Source organism: Macaca thibetana, chromosome 4 (genome assembly GCF_024542745.1).
Source record: "Macaca thibetana thibetana isolate TM-01 chromosome 4, ASM2454274v1, whole genome shotgun sequence".
In the NCBI taxonomy this organism is placed as follows: domain Eukaryota; kingdom Metazoa; phylum Chordata; class Mammalia; order Primates; family Cercopithecidae; genus Macaca; species Macaca thibetana.
Genome location: NC_065581.1, coordinates 28,574,921 through 28,594,287, shown reverse-complemented (window position 1 = coordinate 28,594,287; position 19,367 = coordinate 28,574,921). Strand labels below are relative to the sequence as shown.

Below are 19,367 nucleotides of genomic sequence, written 5' to 3'. Positions count from 1 at the left end.
CTGCAAACTGTGCTAATATTGCTTTTACAGCATCAAAGAGCCAAGATAATCCTTCCCATCATTTACATGCACACACAGACAGAGTTAGGCAGGCAAACACACATGAATACACATCAATTTTGTATATAACAATTTTCTAGTTTCTCCTTCAGTGAAATCTATCACTCAGTGTTTCCTATTTTTGTTCTAGAAATCCCATCAGCCAACTGAAAAGCCAAGTCTGCCACACAACTTGCAATCTGCCAGTTATTAAAGGCATCAATGTTATTTTATTAACATTGGCAAAGGCTCGTATGTGGGCAAACCAGAATGAGAAAGAGTTAATAGTCACTAGAAATTTGGTGCTGAGAAATGGGTTTTCTTCTCATCTTCTTATATAGTTCAAAGGACACACAATAAGTCCCAAGATTCAAGAACTTCTTAGGAACAAACTTGTTTGTTGACTACAAATATCACGAATAGGTTTCTAATTTCCATATCTCAAAGTACACTTTTTAGTCTTTATCCATCCTCCATGTAATGTGTCTACTACTACTAACGCTTACAAATCCCAGGCTGGAGACGGAGTTAATTGCCTGAATTCTCTATGTAACATCCTCACAAACGTGCCCCACAGATACTTTAAATTTAGTATGAGCCAAACTCATCTCCATCTTCCAATCTTTCTCCCATTCCTAAAAGCTGTTAAAACCTCTCCCCCTTTCTGCACCTGCTTGTGTTTGGCAATACTTTGTTTTTTTAAACCATTCTTCAATCCTGTTTGTATTTATCTTCGGTCTTATTCTCATAATTCAACCCTTCTCTCCATCCCCATAGCTGTTTTTCATTCACGCCTTATTAATCCCCTCCCCTCCCCTCCCCTCCCCTCCCCTCCTCTCTTCTCCTGCCCTGCCCTGCCCCGCCCCTCCCCGCCCCGCCCCGCCCCGCCTCGCCTCGCCCCGCCTCGCCTTCTCTCTCTGTTGCCCAGGCTGGAGGGCAGTGGCGCAATCATAGCTCGCTACAACCACCAACTCCTGAGCTCAAGCCATCCTCCCGCCTCAGCCTCTGGAGTACCTGTGAGTACAGGCATAAGACGCCACACCAGCTAGGGACCCTTATGAAAACATGCTAAGTGCATCGCTCTCAGGTTTTCTTCTGATTGTGGCTTTCCTCCACCAAATCTTACCTTTAATATTCCTATTGAGCAAACAACAATTATGAACCGTTTTAGGCAGGAAAAGGCTGAATTTCAATAGCTTCGTGTGGTATCTGGAAGAAATCAAAAGAAACGAAAACCAGAACTTGATTCTTTCCAACCATAATAGTAGGAGACCTGAAGAACTCAATGTCTTGAAGCCACAATGGAAACTTCCTGTAGTTATTACCTGACACTTTTCTAATCTTTTGTTTTTCATTTCAAGTCCTACATAGTATTCTAAAGAATCTGTATCCCCCATTAGTACCAAGTATCTCCTGCTCAGAACGGCTCTCCACACTCCATAATACTGACCACTACTACCAGCATGCTCACGGAGAGTCTCAGGAAATGAAAGTTACCTCCTGGAAATTATTACAAACAGCCCTTTAAGCAAGGGGGTGTAGCTCAGTGGTAGAGCGCATGCTTTGCATGTATGAGGCCTCGGGTTCGATCCCCGACACCTCCAAGTGATGGTTTTGCTCTGGCAGTTCTCAAGCAGCAAATTTCTGCCTTCTAACATTTTTCTATCCTATTTCTGCACAAATAGACAGTAAAAATGTAGCTCAATGCGCAGCCTCGAACTATCTCCACTGGCTATGCCGTGAGCCTCGACATCACCTAAGGCGATTGCGACAGCAGAAGGAAGACAAACAAGAAATGAGGGGGAAACAAGAACAGAATCGCAACAGGGTCTCTGGAAACCAAACAAAAGCGTGCACATTCACAGGCGGCTCGCGTTCGCTCCCATTTTGTACTATGATTAAAGAGACGCCAAGACAAAGGAGAAGAAGGAAGAAAAGCGCTCTGCAGGCATCAGTTTTTTTTTTTATTTTTATTTTTATTTTTTTATTATTTTTTTTTTTTTGAGACGGAGTCTCGCTCTGTCGCCCAGGCTGGAGTGCAGTGGCGCGATCTCGGCTCACTGCAAGCTCCGCCTCCCGGGTTCACGCCATTCTCCTGCCTCAGCCTCCCGAGTAGCTGGGACTACAGGCGCCCACAACCGCGCCCGGCTAATTTTTTGTATTTTTAGTAGAGACGGGGTTTCACCGTGGTCTCGATCTCCTGACCTTGTGATCCGCCCGCCTCGGCCTCCCAAAGTGCTGGGATTACAGGCGTGAGCCACCGCGCCCGGCAATTTTTTTTTTTAAAGTTATTTTTGTTTTCTGGGTTAAAGAACAGAGCGAAAGCCTCTGTCCACTGATTTCTCCACCAGTCTCTCCTTGTCGACCTGAGCAGAGAGCGCAGCCACCAGTGTGATCCGGTACTGAGACAAGGACTGCTGTGGCTCTCCAGCCGCTTGAGATTGGAGTGGCAGGACGCTGGACAACCGAACGAAGACTGTAGGGGAATTAGAGGCCTTCAACGTGCGAGGAGCAGAAACCAATACGGATCAACATTCCGTACTGATATTCCATAAGACTAATTTGTATTCCTGTATTTCTTCAGTAGCTCCGTTTTTCTCGTTACAGTAAAATATTGCCCGGGAACTTCTGGTAACAGCAAACGGAGGCCCCATATAAAAAACTAGGAAAAGATTTTCTGTCACAATGGAAAATACATGCAGACTAAAAGGTAAGTAGATCGCAGGTGTGTTCGGCACTTGCTGCCGTGGGAAAAACCAGACAAACATTTCATGTTCTTTCTCGATCCATCAGATTACATCTGCTTTGTTTGGAGAGGGAACTCCCAAGAAATCCTATACACTCATGATAACTTTTAGGGTTTCCGGTGATGTATGTTTTCAAAACTGCTGTTCTCTCTGCACGTATTTCCTGTTGAATTAACGTGTCTTTGAGAGGCAAGAGAGTATGACGTTTGTTCCTAGTCCACCAGCCTATCAGGCTGGCATGATAGATACACTCTATGAGGCTGGCTGACATGACCTTACTTGCTTCTTTTGTCCAATGAAAATATCTATAACCGGCATCCAGGAGGGATACCGTCTGGTGAAACCTGCTTAGCTGAGGACTGGCCGTGTGTGTGCCTCCAGACCAATCATATGTTTGTTTTGAGATACATTTTTTGGAAGAAGGTAATACACACATGCCATGTATTTTCTTTTTGTTTCATACTTTTTCTTCTTTAATTTCCTGATATCCATTGGTTTTCTCCAGGCAAACGGTGGCATGTTAGCCACAGTGGACACTGCACAGGAGAGCAAGGGGTGGGGGATTTGGGTGCTGCAAGCAGAATAATAAATTTCAGGCCAACCTTAGGTCTGTTGAATCAGAACTGCTGAGTATGGGGCTCAGCCTCCTGTGTTTGAATAAGCCCTCAAGCGACTCTGATGCTAAAGTTTGCGAAGCACTGCTCTAGAAGTTTCAGAAGGTCCCAGGGTCAGGTACCTGCTGAGGAGGAAGAGTTGGTCCTGGGGTTCCCTACCTATTCTCAATCAAAAACTCAAACCTAGGAAAGCCAGTGAGTATTGTATTCATCTTATGTCAGGGCTGGGGTTTCATTTACCATTTCTTTGACCTTTTGAATATTTTAGGTAACTTTTCAGGTCACACACAACAGACTGATTTTCCTCTGGAAGAACTCACAGGAATTCTCTTGAACCAAGAGACTCTTTTGAGCTGAAATACCTGGTGCTTTCTCAAGCTATTTGGGCCCTTCAATTTGAAACCCAAGCTTGGACGATTCTAAGCCCTATGACAGAGAGTAATCATTTTCTCTCCACCTTCAGGGTGGGGACTAACCCTCAGGGTTGGGAGTACTGCTGTCTCTGCAGCCCCCACCAATTCTACCAGTGTTCTGGTTGTTAAAATCCAGTGTATGCATGAAATGTAATAAAAGTATCTTCGCAACAGTAAGTAGAGAGTTCCTTGTTGTGAGTAGACCATTCCTCTTCTTCTTTGGAAAAAATTCTCTATCCACTTTCTACATTTTCACGTTTGTCTCTTCCTCTACACACACACCTCAGCTGCTGCTTTATTTCCACTTGTCTCATGTAAGGATCCTCTTTTATGTGGTAACCTTGGCTTTTCCCACTGTTCATGCTTCCACGAGTTGGATGTAAGTAATATAGGAGCACACTGCAAAAGTGTAGGTGATATTGTCCAGAAAGGAACCCGAATTTCAGAGGCTTGCTGATGTAGAAGAAAGCCAAGATATTAGACTCATAGAGCTTCCCTCTGCTGGGTAGGTTGAAATCTGGACACCCTGAATTCCATAAAAACAAGGTAGTACTCCTTCTGAAAACCCTCTTAAGTTTAAAATATACTGGGACTGCCCTACCTTTCTTGTTTTCCATGACTTGTATTCCAAGCTTGACAAGCTAAAACAAAAACAAAAGCAAAGAACACTCTTCCTACCTATAACAAAGGGGCTTAAGCAGGAGGGTTTCTCTTCCTGGTTCAACACTCTTCCCTCGCGAACAGTAGGGATTGGAAATAGGCGGCTTCTCTATCGTTTCCTCGGAAGCCACCAATACCACCCACCTGTACTAAAACTCAAGAGTACCCGTGATCCCCAGTGTCCGAGTCAGTAAAGGAGCTGCGAGGCATTCTCAATGCCGCGACTGCCTTAAGCAAAGCGAGAGAGATCTTGCGGGAAAGTGTTTTCAGTTCACTTCTACAGGGAATGAGCCCTCTCGCTTATCGCCGACACCGAGGAAACGCAGCGGAGATGGGCTTCCGGGCTGCACTCCGCCTCCCGGCCCACCCAGATCCTCTGGCAGCCTCGTTCGCTCGCCCACTTCGCTTCTCCTCCGCCTTTGCCGCCGCCGCCGTAGGTTGCGCATCCCACCGCGTCCCTGCTTCCCTCTCGAGCTCGTTTCGCAGGCGATACTCGTTCTCTCCATCCGTCGTTTCTTGACTGTCAGAACTGGAGCAATAGCGTCCGCAAAACGAAATCCATGCTGGGTTTCCAGACCACGGTGCTGGCCCAGGCTCTGGCGAGGGTAAGGACTGGCAGCGACCCACGCTCCTGGGTCTTCATTTCTAATAGCTGGGAATTCCACTTTCTCACCTCCTCGCCTGCACCTAAATCCCCGGAGGCGGTACTGACCCTTCTGTTTTAGTATCCACCTACGTTAACTCTTGATAGAAGAGTGCAGCCCTTGAAGGAAGAGGGAAAATAAATTTGAGAAGGGATAATTAAAAAAAGCTTTTTGTGTGAAATTATTTCAAACCTACAGAAAAGTTGCAAAACTAATACAAAGAACTACCATACACACGTTACTCAGATTTAGCAATTCCCGATATTTTGCCACAATGATTCTCCTCTCTTTACGCCTAAATACATACACACACTATTATTTTTCTCATGGACTTTATTTTTATTTATTTATTGAGACAGGTCTTGCCCTCTTGTCCAGGCTGGAGCGCAGTGGTGCGATCTCGGCTCACTGCAACCTCTGCCTCCGGGTTCAAGCGATTCTCCTATCTCTGCTTCCCAAGTAGCTGGGATTAGAGGCATGCACCACCACTCCAGGCCAGTTTTTGTATTTTTAATAGAGACGGAGCTTCACCATGTTGGCCAGGTGGTTCTGGAACTCCTAACCTCTGGTGATCTGCCCGCCTCGGTCTCCCGAAGTGCTGGGGTTACAGGCGCGAGCTACCCCTGCGCTTCTGTATTCTTTTAAATCATCCCCATCATTCTGGCACAGCAAGATATCTTAGGTTCATCTTGTAGTTTTCCTGGCACAGTCCTGGAATCAGTGTAGTTGACAATAGTAGCTACTTTCTATTAGTATCTCTGGTTCCTTTTAGTAGAGAATGGTATTTGAAAATCAAAATATAGAGTTATCTTGCTCATTGTTTCTCAGGTATTTCTTCCAGGCCCAGTTAGCAGACAGATCTGTAGGGAAAATGTGCTTTTTTTTTCTTTTTTTTCTTGAGATAGAGTCTCACTCAGTCGCCCAGGCTGAGTGCAGTGGCGCGATCTTGGCTCGCTGCAACGTCCTCCTCCCAAATTCAAGCGATTATCCTGCCTCAGCCTCCCGAATAGCTGGGACTACAGGCGCGGCCCCCACACCAGGCAAAGTTTTGTATTTTTAGTAGATACGGGGTTTTGCCATGTTGGCCAGGCTGTTCTCGATTTCTGACCTGAAAGAAGTGATCCACACGTCTCAGCCTCCCGAAGTGTTGAGATTACTAGCGCGAGCCACTGCGCCCGGCTATGTATAATTTCATACTGATGCCTCCAATTCCCATCAACACCAACAGGACTATTCTTTACCTTCTTTTTCTTACAGTGACAGCCTGTTTCCAACAACACACACTCTCACACACTCATTTTCCCAATCCTAAAATTCACACAAAATCTCAGAATCCCTACAGCTTTAGCTCTACAAAAAATAACCCTCATACATAGAGTTTAAGATTTCTTTCCTCTTCTTTTTGTGCTTACAATTAAATAACGAACTGTGTAAAGCGTTTTCTTAAATCAGTTATTTCAATGGGGTAATGTATTGTTTCACAATGCAGTTTTAATTTGCGTCTATTTGTATTGAATTTTAGGGTGTTTTCACACGCACTTGAGTCAGTTTTATTTTATGACTATGTGAGACTAACATGCTTCCAAGAGTCAAAAGAATACAGAATATTATAATCAGAAAATTTGCAAGAGAATGTTGTATGCCAGGACACACTCAAATAACTGAATGGAAGTATGCTCCAGGAAATCTAACGCGATGGGGAGACCACCTTGGGGTGAGTTGATCTTGGGCTGACCACAAATCAGAAACAGTGCCTTTATTTGTACTGTTAAGCTGCCTTTCTTTTGGTGTAGGGGGGCCCTAAGACAGGAAACGCTTCTTGTAAGAAATTAAGAGTGGAATTGGAAACATAAAATTGTCAAGACAGAGCCCAGACTCAGACAGTAATAGTCATGAAAGTATTCTCTGATAAGAAAACATGGCGGCGGGGGTATAGCTCAGTGGTAGAGCGCGTGCTTAGCATGCACGAGGTCCTGGGTTCAACCCCCAGTACCTCCACGTCTTCTTTTCTTCCCCGGGCACCAGTAAGAAGCGGTCCATGATATTCCCCAACTTTAAAATTTTCTCTGTCAAGGTGAATTGTGTTGACATTTATCTCTCATACACAGAGGTGACTCATGTTTATTCCTTTGAATCTATTTGCTGCTTAGGGTTATCCACTTATATTTTCTAAGCAGTCCACCAGTTACTAACGTGGACCACGCACGAGGGAAGCAAGTAGTATTCCTGGCCATGCAGCCGATTTCTAGTTGTAAATGAAATCATCAGGAACCATAGAACTGTGCGGCCCAAGTCTGATTTCAGATCGGAAGCTAAAAGCCTCAAGTCCTTTTCTGTTTCTTCTTCTAACTCCCTCTAACTAGGTTGCAGAAGCCCTACAAGCTTTCACTAAACGATTACACGGCCGGTGTTTGACCACCAGCAGGTGGTCACTTTCCATTAGAGACTCACATAGTTTGAAACTTGGACTATTTAACTACAAACACAGGGCAAATGATGAAAAGATAGTCAGTCACCTCAGCTGAAATTTGGTGGAAGTAAAAAGTACTTCTCTGGGTCCTCTGAGGAAGTTTCTGGTCTGAGATGCAAACACTCTGAACTCCAGGAACCAAGATCAGTATAGGAGAAAGCTCATTTTGTTGTTTTTCATACATAAAAGTAATGAACGTTTATTCTCCCAAGCCCAACGGATCCTTTTCTACCTCATTGTACTTACTCTCCGGAAATAATCTCCTTCTAAGCTAGGGAACAACCCATATCTCCAGATTAGAGCTCTTTTTAGAGTTTCGGATTCTGGCATTACAGTACTAAGCAGAAATCCACAGGGAAATACTCTGCAAGTATGTTAATACTAACTTGTTAAAAGAAAATCTGCTTTTATTTTCAGCTTTATTTCATGCCAACAAAGGGGAAAAAAAATAAGTCACTAAACACCCAGAAGGCAGAAAAGCGACCTCTCTCCATCTGCGGGAGCCAAGCAAGTGTGTCTGCTTCTGTATGCATCCTTTCTTTTACTCACTTTCTAAACGCTGTAACGGTCCACCATCTACCAGGGGGTCACAAGTCATCGCTAAACTCAATCTGAGGTCAGCCCACTCGACTTGTGAAGGGTTCACTTATATTGCCTCAGCACCTGTAATAGGACTAAGAAGACGGTGGCTGCACACTTAGTTAACACCGGTTGTACCGCGACTTCGCCCTGTTGCAACCGCTGTGCAGCTCTGCAGAGTCCTGAGCCAAGAGCTGGACGTGAGGAGTAAAGGAGCTCGCAAACGCCAGGAAGAGTTTCTTTAGGGTGAAGTTGGCTTTCTATTGGCTTTATTCTAGGAGATATATGTGGAACAAACAAACGGAAACTTTCTTTCTCATCTTTTGCATTTCAAGCAAAAACTAGTAAAATTAGGTGTTTCCACTGTCATGCAAGCTGCCGGCAGATCCCACTTCTAACTCTCAACACAGGCACTCAGGAAGTCGGGAAATCCCTGCAACTCCCTCAGAAGCTACAGTATCAGCGGTTCCTGAAGCGCAAACCAAAACCCAACATCACTCCAAAGAGCTCAGCCGGTCTGTTGAGCGACGGAAATAGCGGAGAGGCGCTCGTGAAGCCGTGACAGCCTGGGCAAAACGAACCAGGTTTCCTTCCTGGTCGAGCCTACCTCCCTAGGGACACCTCCCTTCCCTCACGGCCAGAGGAAGCGACGGAGAAATGTGGCGCTTAGATTCACTCTACGATCCCGTACATCCAAATCCGAACCATCTTAAGGATGTTTTTCCTTGCCTTCTATCTCTCTCCCTTTTGTGTTTTTCTTCCTCCACTTCACGGCACCCCACCTTTTCCCTCTCTCCGCCATTTGGCGCTCGGCTCCTCTTCACCTTCCCTACCCTTTACTTCTGAACGAACTTTTCACAATAGTGCAGAGCAGTCCTAGAACCATTTACACATATTTTAAGCAGTTTTGAGATTTATATGTAGCTGCTGTTTATATTTCCGCATCACTTTCCACTATTTTCCTCTCTATATGTTCAACTTTAAACATTTCTGCAGCATGGGCTAAGGCTGAACCTAGCTGGGAAGAGACCTGAGGCGGCAGGGATAAACCTAGCGGAATGTTGTTTCCTGTCTGAGAAGACTCGGACCTTACACGCGGGAGGAAAAAACAAAGCGTGTAAGAGAACATACTTTTTTAAAAATTTTATTTATTTATTTTTTAGGAAATCATCCAATCATCTAAAAAACTTTTTTTTTTTTTTTGGGAACGAAGCTTCGCTCTTGTTGCCAGGTTGGAGCGCAGTGGCACGATCTCGGGTCACTGCAAACTCTGCCTCCCGGGTTCAAGCGATTCTCCTGCCTCAGCCTTCTGAGTAGCTGGGATTATAGGCGCCTGCCACCACGCCCGGCTAATTTTTGAATATTTAGTAGAGACAGGGTTTCACCATGTTGACCAGGCCGGTCTTGAACTTCTGACCTCAGGTGATCTACCCGCTTCGGTCTCAAGTGCTGGGATTACAGGCGTGAGCCACCACGCCCGGCCTTAATATCGACCCTTCCATCAAATTTTGGCTAAAACTGAAAGCCTCGACTCTTTCAGAATAGGAGACTCAGTTTGAAAACTGTCCAGACATAGAGAGGGTTTTATTAAAATTCAGTTTGCAAGTAATTATTGGCCACAGCAATTCTTTCATTCCAGAGAGAATTGTTTCTGAAATTCTGTAAACGTCTTAAATTGTTTTTAAGTTATTTAGCAAGAGGATTCCAATATCTTGACACTTTCGAATTGATATAAAATTTCTAGGCTGAGGTGGGGGAACTGATTGAGGCAGCAGGTGAAAGTTGCAGTGAGAGGAGATTGCCACTGCACTCCAGTCTGGTAGAGTGGGACACTGTCAAAACAAAAATAAATAAAATCTCATGATCACAGATGTGTATGTAAAAAGCTTTTTTTTTTTTTTTTTTTTTTTTGGAGACGGAGTCTTGCTTTGTTGCCCAGGCTGGAGTGTAGTGGTGTGATCTCGGCTCACTGCAACCTCCGTCTCCTGGATTCAAGCGATTCCTTAGCGGGACTACAGGGGCGCGCCTCGACACCGGTCTAGTTTTTGTGTTTTCAGTAGAGACAACATGGGGTTTCACCATGTTGGATAGGCTAGTCTCGAACTCCTGACCTCAGGTGATCTGCCCGCCTTGGCCTCCCAAAGTGCTGGGATTACAGGCGTGAGCCACAGCACCCAGGCGGAAAAAACAATACTTACGCATCAATGTGCAGACCACAATTCTTTGAACCCTAAGGCATAGGCCAGGAACGGTGGCTCACACCTGTAATCCTAGCGCTTTGCGAGGCCGAGGCGAGACCAGACTGACCAACAAGGTGAAACCTCGTCTCTACTAATAATACAAAAAACTTAGCTGGGCGTGGTGGCGCGCGCCTGTAATCCCGCCTACTGGAAGAGACTGAGTCGGGAGAATCGCTTGAACCTGGAAGATGGAGGTTGCAGTGAGTTCAGATCGCGCCACTGCACTCTAGCCCGGGCGACAGAGCGAGACTCCGTCTCAAAACAAAGAAACAAAGAAACAAACATATTATACTTTCCATTTTCACTCCCTGGGTCTCCGTGCCAACCAAGGTGGATGTGTGAGCACAAGACTGGTAAAAGCAAGAAAATAGAAAAAAAGAACTGCCTCGCTCAGGATGTCTTTTTTCGGAAGCTATAAGCCCACTACCATGTTAACGTGTCCAATAATTCCTTTATGCCTTGTCACTGAAGAGCAAGTCAGAAAAAGAAAAGCCGAAAAAAGAGAAAAGTAGGCCGGGCGCGGTGGTTCACGCCTGCAATCCCAGCACTTTGGCAGCCCGAGGGGGCGGATCACGAGGTCAGGAGATCGAGACCATCCTGGCTAATACGGTGAAAATACAAAAAATTAGCCAGGCGTGGTGGTGGGCGCCTATAGTCCCAGCTACTCGGGAGGCTGACGCAGAAAAATGGCATGAACCCGGGAGGCGGAGCTTGCAGTGAGCCGAGATCGCGCCACTGCACTCCAGCCTGGGGGACAGAGCGAGACTCCGTCCCAAAAATAAATAAATAAATAAATAAATAAATAAAATAAAATAAAAAATAAAAAAAAGTAAAAGCCGAGATAATTTCATTTTGAATTCCTTAGTTTTCTGAGGAGTGTTTTACACGGTGACCAAGCATGGGAATATCTTCCTGATGACCAATTCCTCGCCTTTTCTTTCCCGTCTTTTGCTGGGGAAAATTGGATCCTATTTCACACATAAATTGCAGCAGAACTTATATTTTTGGGGTGTAGGGAAGGTGAGTGAATGACCGGTGATATTGAAGACAACAGAATTAGGCACTGGAAGATACACTGACCTTACAAATGGCAGTTTCTGTATTTTGAAGAAATGACAAAACGAACTTGTCCGGAGCGGCCGAAATAGCTCAGTTGGGAGAGCGTTAGACTGAAGATCTAAAGGTCCCTGGTTCAATCCCGGGTTTCGGCAGATGCCTTTTGGTGTTAGCATGTCATTCCCTTAACACAGCACTTGCTCACCAAATCCCAGAGGTCTATATATAACTCCACTTCTTTTTGATGTTTTCTGAAAATTCCATAAAGGTAATGTACATAGATATATATATTTGTAACACTCCACTGAAGACTTCCATGAGGTGTTAACTGACAGGACGTAAATTATTTAAAGCCTTAAACCTAGGAAGTTATTACTTTTAAAACCTAAGAAATTCCAATATGCTGTATGCTGTGGCACTTGCAATTCATTTCTCACTTGATGTTATTTATGTGTGTTGGACGGAGGTGTTTTAAATCACAAGAAATGTGAAGAAACCTGTAGAAGAAGAACTATTATACTGTATGAGTGCATATATGTGGTGGTGGTATATTCAAGAAACATTTTGCAATTAGAAAAACGTGGGTTTGTACCTTGAGTCAACTCCATAGCTCTGCAGTTAAACTGCTGGAAAAATAACTTTTGTTTTGTTTGGTTTTGTTTGAGGCAGGGTCTCACTCTGTCACCCATGCTGGAGTGCAGTGGTATGATCACAGCTCACTGCAGACTCAGCCTCCCTGGACTCAAGCGATCCTCCCACGTCAACCTCCTGAGTAGCTGAGACTACGGAAATGCAACAACAAGCCTGGCTTTTTTTTTTTTTTTTTTTTTTTTTGGAATTTTTTGGTGGAGACTGGGTTTCACCGTGTTGCCCTGGCTCTTTCGCCCTGGCTCTTCTCGAAATCCTGGCCCACCTCTGCCTCCCACCATGCTGGGATTACAGGCTGGAGCCAGCACACCAGGCCTAATTACAGGAATAGTCTAAGTTTTCTTACTGACAGGACATTTCTTCCAACTGGCACCCTTGTCTACAATTTCCAAATCTTAACTTATTTCTGTGTTGGTATCCAGGAAAGAACAAAAATAAGTACTTCTATATGAATTATTCTGTCAGACATTCATGAGGGGTCCTGGAATACTGAAAATGAAAGCAAATGGGCAGCAAAGTCATCAAGACTCAGGTGCATGTGCCCCATTTTCCCTTTTTCACTTCAACTTCTCTGTTGAAATGCTGTGTTGGGGGTAATGGGTTTTCCCCCCGCCCTTTTTTTTTCTTTCAAATTGCTGTTTCAATTTCAGAGCTATTTCCCCCTTACTCCTGCATACTGTGTGAGGAGACAATAATCTACAGTACTTCAACATCAGAACTGCAGCAAGTTGAAAAAGGAAAATTAGTACCAAATGAGAAGCAACCTCAAGGTGGGAACATTGACTGCACAGAAACTGGGAATCAGATACTTTATCCTTTAGGTAACTGAGGCCTTCTCAACTCAGAAGCTTGTGTTTTATTTCGTTAAGAAATATTTGGTTAGACAAATGGTAGTACTGAATGTTTTCTTGCCTAACACAGTAATGATTCCTTTACATTCTGTTGAAATGGAAGTTCTAGGGTAATTCCTAGCATGATTTTTCTCCTATTCAATAGCTTAAAAATGCGGCTAATAATAATTAAGTAAAATGGGATGTTGTAAAGATCTAAGGAGATTATGCATAGAAATGCATTCTGTCGAGAACACTCGAAGCATGAAACTTAATTACCCGGAGACCATGCTCCATGCTCTCTGGCTCTGGGAATCTCCCAGAACCGCATTTAAAGAGATAGCATCATCTCTAGACAATGCTGTCCAACAAAAGATAATACAAGTCTTCTACTTTATCTTCTGGGATAAAAATAATTTTAAAAAAATACAAGTCATAAATGCGAGCCACTTTTGTAGTTTTACATTTTCTAGTAGTCACATTGAAAAAACAGGCAATATTTATTCTATATCTTTTTTTTTTTTTTTTTTTTTTTTTGAGACGCAGTTTCGCTCTTGTTGCCCAGGCTGGAGGGCAGTGGTGTGATCTTGGCTCACCGCACCCTCCGCCTCCTGGGTTCAAGCGATTCTCCTGCCTCAGCTTTCTGAGTAGCTGGGATTACAGGCATACGCTACCACCTCGGCCAATTTTTTTGTTTGTTTTGTTTTGTTTTGTTTTTTGAGACGGAGTCTCGCTCTGTCGCCCAGGCTGGAGTGCAGTGGCGCGCTCTGCAAGCTCCGCCTCCCGGGTTCACGCCATTCTCCTGCCTCAGCCTCTCGAGTAGCTGGGACTACAGGCGCCTGCCACCACGCCCGGCTACTTTTTCGTATTTTTTAGTAGAGAAGGGGTTTCACCGTGTTAGCCAGAATGGTCTCCATCTCCTCACCTCGTGATCCGCCCGCCTCGGCCTCCCAAAGTGCTGAGATTACAGGCCTGAGCCACCTCGCCCAGCCTTAATTTTGTATTTTTAGTAGAGACGAGGTTTCTCCATGTTGGTCAGGCTGGTCTTGAACTCCCGATCTCAGATGATCCGCCCGCCTCTGTCTCCTAAAGTGCTGGGATTACAGGCGTGAGCCACTGTGCCCGGCCTCTATATCATTTTTAAAATAATTTCAACTTTTATTTTAGATTCAGGGGGTACATGTGCAAGATCGTTACATGGGTATATTGCATGATGCTGGGGTTGGGGTGGGATTAATCCCATCACCCGAGTAGTGAGCATAGTACCCAATAGCTAGCTTTTCAAGCTGTTCCCCTTCCCGGCTACTCCCTAGTAGTCCCCGGTGTTTACTCTTTCCGTCTTTTATGTCCAGTTTTAATAATATATGTAAATCGCCTTGTATAACAAAAACATTATTTTAAGTAATCCATCTTAAAATTATAAGTGAGTTATTTTATATTAAAAATGATATTGCATCTTTGAAATCCGGTATATATTTTATACTTACGACACGTCTTACCTCGGACTGGGCAATTTCATGCATTCAATAGCCAATGTGGCTAATGGTAACCATATTGGACAGTGCAGATTTAAACAGATACTTTATATGTTTTTAGGTTTTCAAAACTGATTATGTATGACATGAGGGTGTTCTGTCTTCAAAATTAAACGTTTAATTCCTCAGAAGAATGCTGTGTTAAACGAGCTCATCCTACAGATTATACGCAAAAAGTATTTTGATCATGTTGTTGGTAGATAGTCTGAAGATAGATATAGAGATTTAATCATTTCAAATTCCCCCCTTTTATGTGACAAACAAAAAAGCATACCTTCTTATTATGAATTCCCAAGAATCTGATAGATAACCAGGTTTCTCTGGGTGTGACATGACATAAGGATGAAGGAGAGTTTCTGCAAACTGTCCTAATATTGCTTTTACGGCATCAAAGAGTCAAGATAATCCTCCCCGGTATTTACATGCACACACACAAAGACACAGACAGGCAGACACACACGCATGAATACACATTAATTTTGTGTGTAACGCTTCTCTAGTCTCTCATTCAGTGAAATCTATTACTTGGTGTTTCCTATTTTTATTCTAGAAATCCCATCAGTCAACTGAAAAGACAAGTCTGGCATACAACTTGCGATCTGCCAATTTTAAAATGGATCAATGTTATTTTATTAACATTGGCAAAGGTTCATATATGGGCAAACCAGAATGAGAAAGAGTTAACAGTCACTAGAAATTTCGTTCCTGGAAATGGGTTTTCTTCTTATCTTCTTATATAGTTCAAAGAACCCAGTCTCACCATGATAAGTCCCAAGATTCCAGAACTATTTAGGAGCAAACTTGTTTGTTGCCTACAAATATCACCAATAGGTTTCTAATTCCCATATCTCAAAGTACACTTTTTAGTCTTTATTCACCTCCATGTAATGTGTCTACTACTACTAACGCTTACAAATCCCAGGCTGGAGACGGAGTTAATTGCCTGAGTTCTCTGTGTAATATCCTCACAAGTGTGCCCCACAGATACTTTAAATTTAGCGTGAGCCAAACTAACTCATCTTCTCCATCTTTCAATCTTTCTCCCATTCCTAAAAGAGTTGTTAAAACCTCTCCCTTTCTGCACCTGCTTGTCTTTGGCAATAGCATGTTTGTTTTTCTGAACTACTCTTCAATCCTACTTCTATTTATCTTTCATCTTACTCTCATAATTCAACCCTCCTCTTCACCCCCAAAGCTGTTTTTCATTTATGCCTTATGAATTCCCTCCCCTCCCCTCACCTCCCGTCTCCTTTTCTCTCTCTCTCTCCTTTCCTTCCTTCCCTCCCTACCTCTGTCTTTCTCCTTCCTTCCTTCCTTTCTTCCTTCCTTCTTTCCTTCCTTCTTTCTTTCCTTCCTTCCTTTCCTCTTTTCTGCGCCCCCCCCCCACCCCCGCTTACTCCCTCACTCCCGCTTTCTCTTGCTTGCTTGCCTTTCTCACTCCATTGCCCGGGCTCGAGGGTAGTGGCGTAATTATAGCTCCCTACAATCACCAACTCCCGAGCTCAAGCCATCCTCCCGCCTCAACCTCTGGAGTAGCTGTGGGTACAGGCCTAAGACACCACGCCAGCTAGGGACCCTTATGAAAACATGCTGAGTGCCTCGCTCTCAGGTTTTCTTCTGATTATGGCTTTCCTCCATCAAATCTTACCTTGATATTCCGACTGAGTAAACAACAAATATGAAGCGTTTTAGGCAGGGAAAGGCTGAATTTCAATGGCTTTCTGTCATATCTGGAAGAAGTCGAAAGAAACGAAAACCAGAACTTGATTCTTGCCAAGCATAATAGAAGGAGACCCGAAGAACTCAATGTCTTGACAATGGAAACTTCTTGTGGTTATTATCTGACACTTTTCTATCTTTTGTTTTTCGTTTCAAGCCCTACACAGTATTCTAAAGAATCTGTATCCCCCATTAGTACCAAATATCTCCTGCTCAGAGTAGCTCTCCATGCTCTATAGTACTGACCACTACTACCAGCATACTCACCTCCTGGAAATTATTACAAACCGGCCTTTTTAGCAAGGGGGTGTAGCTCAGTGGTAGAGCGCATGCTTTGCATGTATGAGGCCTCGGGTTCGATCCCCGACACCTCCAAGTGCTGGTTTCACTCTGGCAGTTCTCAAGGAACATTCTTCTGCCTCCTCACATTTTTCTATCCTATTTCTGCACATATAGAGAGTAAAAATGTACTCCAATGCATTGCCTCGAACTATCTCCAACCTCTATGCTGTGAGCCTCAACGTCACATAAGGCGATTGCGACAGCAGAAGGAAGACAAAAAAGTAACGAGGGGGAAAGAAGAACGGGATAGCAACAGGGGTCTCTTGAACCCAAACAAAAGCGTGCACATTTACAGGCGGCTCGCGTTGGCTCCCATTTTGTTTTGTTTTGTTTTTGGGTTTTTCTTTGAGACGGAGTTTTGCTCCCGTTGCCCAGGCTAGAGTGCAGTGGCACAATCTCGGCCCACTGCAACCTCCGTCTTCCGGTTTCAAGCGATTCTCCTGCCTCAGCCTCCCAAGCAGCTGGGATTACAGGCGCCCGCCACCATGCCCAGCTAATTTTTTCGTATTTTTAGTAGAGACGGGGTTTCGCCATGTTGGTCAGGCTGGTCTTGAACTGCTGACCTCGTGATCCACCCGCCTCGGCCTCCCAAAGTGCTGGAATTACAGGCATAAGCCACCGCACCCGGCTTTCCATTTTGTACTGTGATTAAAGAGACACAAAGACGAAAAGGGGGTGAGTATGTTTTTGTTTGTTTTCTGGGCCAAAGAACAGAGCGAAAGCATCTGTCGACTGATTTCTCCACCAGTCTCTCCCTGTCGATCTGCACAGGGACACAAGTGCGATCCAATACTGAGACAAGGACTGCTGTGGCTCTCTAGCCGCTTGAAATAGGAGTGGAAGGACGCTGGATGACCGAACAAAGACTGTCGGGGAATTAGAGGCCTTCAACATGAGAGAAGCAGAAACCAATATGGATCAACATTCGTACTGATATTCCATGAGACTGATTCATATTCATATTCCTGTATTTCCTCAGTCACTGCAATATTGCCTGGGAACTTCTGGTAACAGCAAACGGAGGCCCATATGAAAAAAACAGGAAAAGGTTTTCTGTCACAATGGAAAATACATGCAGAGTAAAAGGTAAGTAGATCGCAATCGTGTTGGGCACTTCCTCCGGTGGAAAAAAACAAACAAACGTTTCATGTTCTTTCTCGATCCATCTGATTACAACTGCTTTTTTTTTGAAAAGGGAACTCCCAAGAAATTTTATGCATTCATGGTACCTGTTAAGGGTTTCCAATGGTGTACAGTTTCAAAACTGCTGTTCTCTCTGTACACATTTATTTATTGTTGAATTAAAGTGTCTTTGAGAGGCAAGAAACTACAATGTTTGTTCCCAGTCCACCAGCCTAACACTCTATCAGTCTGGCATGTCTTTATTTCTTGATTCTTTTGTCCAGTGAAAATATCTATAACTAGCATCCAGGAGGAATACTGTCTAGTGAAACCTGCTTAGCTGAGGACTGGCTGTGTGTGTGACCCCAGGCCAATCATGTGTTTGTTTTGAGATACATTTTTTGGAGGAAGGTAATTCACACATGCCATGTATTTTCTTTTTGTTTCATACTTTTTCTTTTTTAATTTCCTGGCATCCATTGGTTCTCTCCAGGCAAACAGTGGCATGCCAGTCACAGTGGACACTGCATGGGAGAGCAAGGGGTGGTGGTTTAGGGTGCTGCAAGCAGAATGCTAAATTCCAGGCCCAACCTCAGATCTACTGAATCAGAACTGCTGAGTGTGGGGCTCAGTCTCCTGTGTTTGAATAAGCCCTCAAGTGACTCTGATGTTAAAGTTTGAGAAGCACTGTTCTAGAGGTTTAAGAAGGAGGTCCCAGGACCAGGCACCAGCTGAGGGGCAAGATTTGTTCCTGGGGTTCCTTGCCTATTCTCAATCAAACTTAAACCACGTGGGAAAGCCAGTGAGGTTTGTAGTTGCATTATGTCAGGGGTGGGGTTGGATTTACCATCTCTCTTTTTTTTTTTTTTTTTTTTTTTTTGAGAGGGAGTCTTTCTCTGTCACCCAGGCTGGAGTGCAGTGGTGAAATCTTGGCTCACTGCAACCTCCGCCTCCCGAGTTCAAGTGGTTCTCCTGCCTCAGTCTCCTGAGTATCCGGAGTCACAGGTGCCTGCCACCATACCCAGCTAATTTTTGTATTTTTCGTAGAGACAGGGTTTTGACATGTTGGTCAAGCTGGTCTCAAACTCCTGACCTCAAGTGATCTGCCCACCTCAGCCTCCCAAAGTGCTGAGATTACAGGGGTGATCCCACCACGCCGGCCTATGCTTTTATTTTATAGGTAGGGAGGGCTAGGCAAAATTTTGTATTTCTCTACTAAAAATACAAAAATTAGCCAGGCATGGTGTTGCACCTGTAATCCCAGCTACTCAGGAGGCTGAGGCAGGAGAATCGCTTGAACTCAGGAGGCAGAGGTTGCAGTGAGCCAAGATTGTGCCATTGCACTCCAGCCTGGGCGACAGAGCAAGACTCCATCTCAAAAAGAAAAAAAAGAAAGAAAAAAGAAAAGGAAAAAGAAAAGTGTTTTCTGTTTGATTTTCAGATGCTTAGATTGCTGAGTGCTCTCCTATTGCAATAGTCTTTCTTTTGAATATTATCTCTTCTTTTTTTAGCTTGGATTTGTCTTTATATGACAGTGATAGACAAGCTTGTGTTTTGCATTTTTGAGGCCCTGGGTTCAACTCTGTGTACTTTTATTTTTTACTTTTCTCTGACTCACTCCTCAAACCCACTCCTCAAAGAACTCTGATTCAACTCTTTCAATTTTCTTTCTTTCATTTCTTCTATCTTCTCCCTTCTCTTTCTTTCTT

General features: G+C 44.1%; 4 non-coding genes across 4 annotated transcripts; all 4 read left to right on the top strand.

Annotated features, from left to right (window-relative positions):
- Positions 1-1,571: 1,571 nt before the first annotated feature.
- Positions 1,572-1,643, top strand: TRNAA-UGC (transfer RNA alanine (anticodon UGC)). The gene has a single exon. It is a non-coding gene; the product is annotated as a tRNA-Ala (tRNA).
- A 5,400-nt stretch (positions 1,644-7,043) lies between these two features.
- TRNAA-AGC (transfer RNA alanine (anticodon AGC)) lies at positions 7,044-7,115 on the top strand. Its single transcript has one exon. It is a non-coding gene; the product is annotated as a tRNA-Ala (tRNA).
- A 4,429-nt stretch (positions 7,116-11,544) lies between these two features.
- Positions 11,545-11,617, top strand: TRNAF-GAA (transfer RNA phenylalanine (anticodon GAA)). Its single transcript has one exon. It is a non-coding gene; the product is annotated as a tRNA-Phe (tRNA).
- Positions 11,618-16,497: 4,880 nt separating this feature from the next.
- Positions 16,498-16,569, top strand: TRNAA-UGC (transfer RNA alanine (anticodon UGC)). The gene has a single exon. It is a non-coding gene; the product is annotated as a tRNA-Ala (tRNA).
- The last annotated feature ends 2,798 nt before the right edge of the window (positions 16,570-19,367 follow it).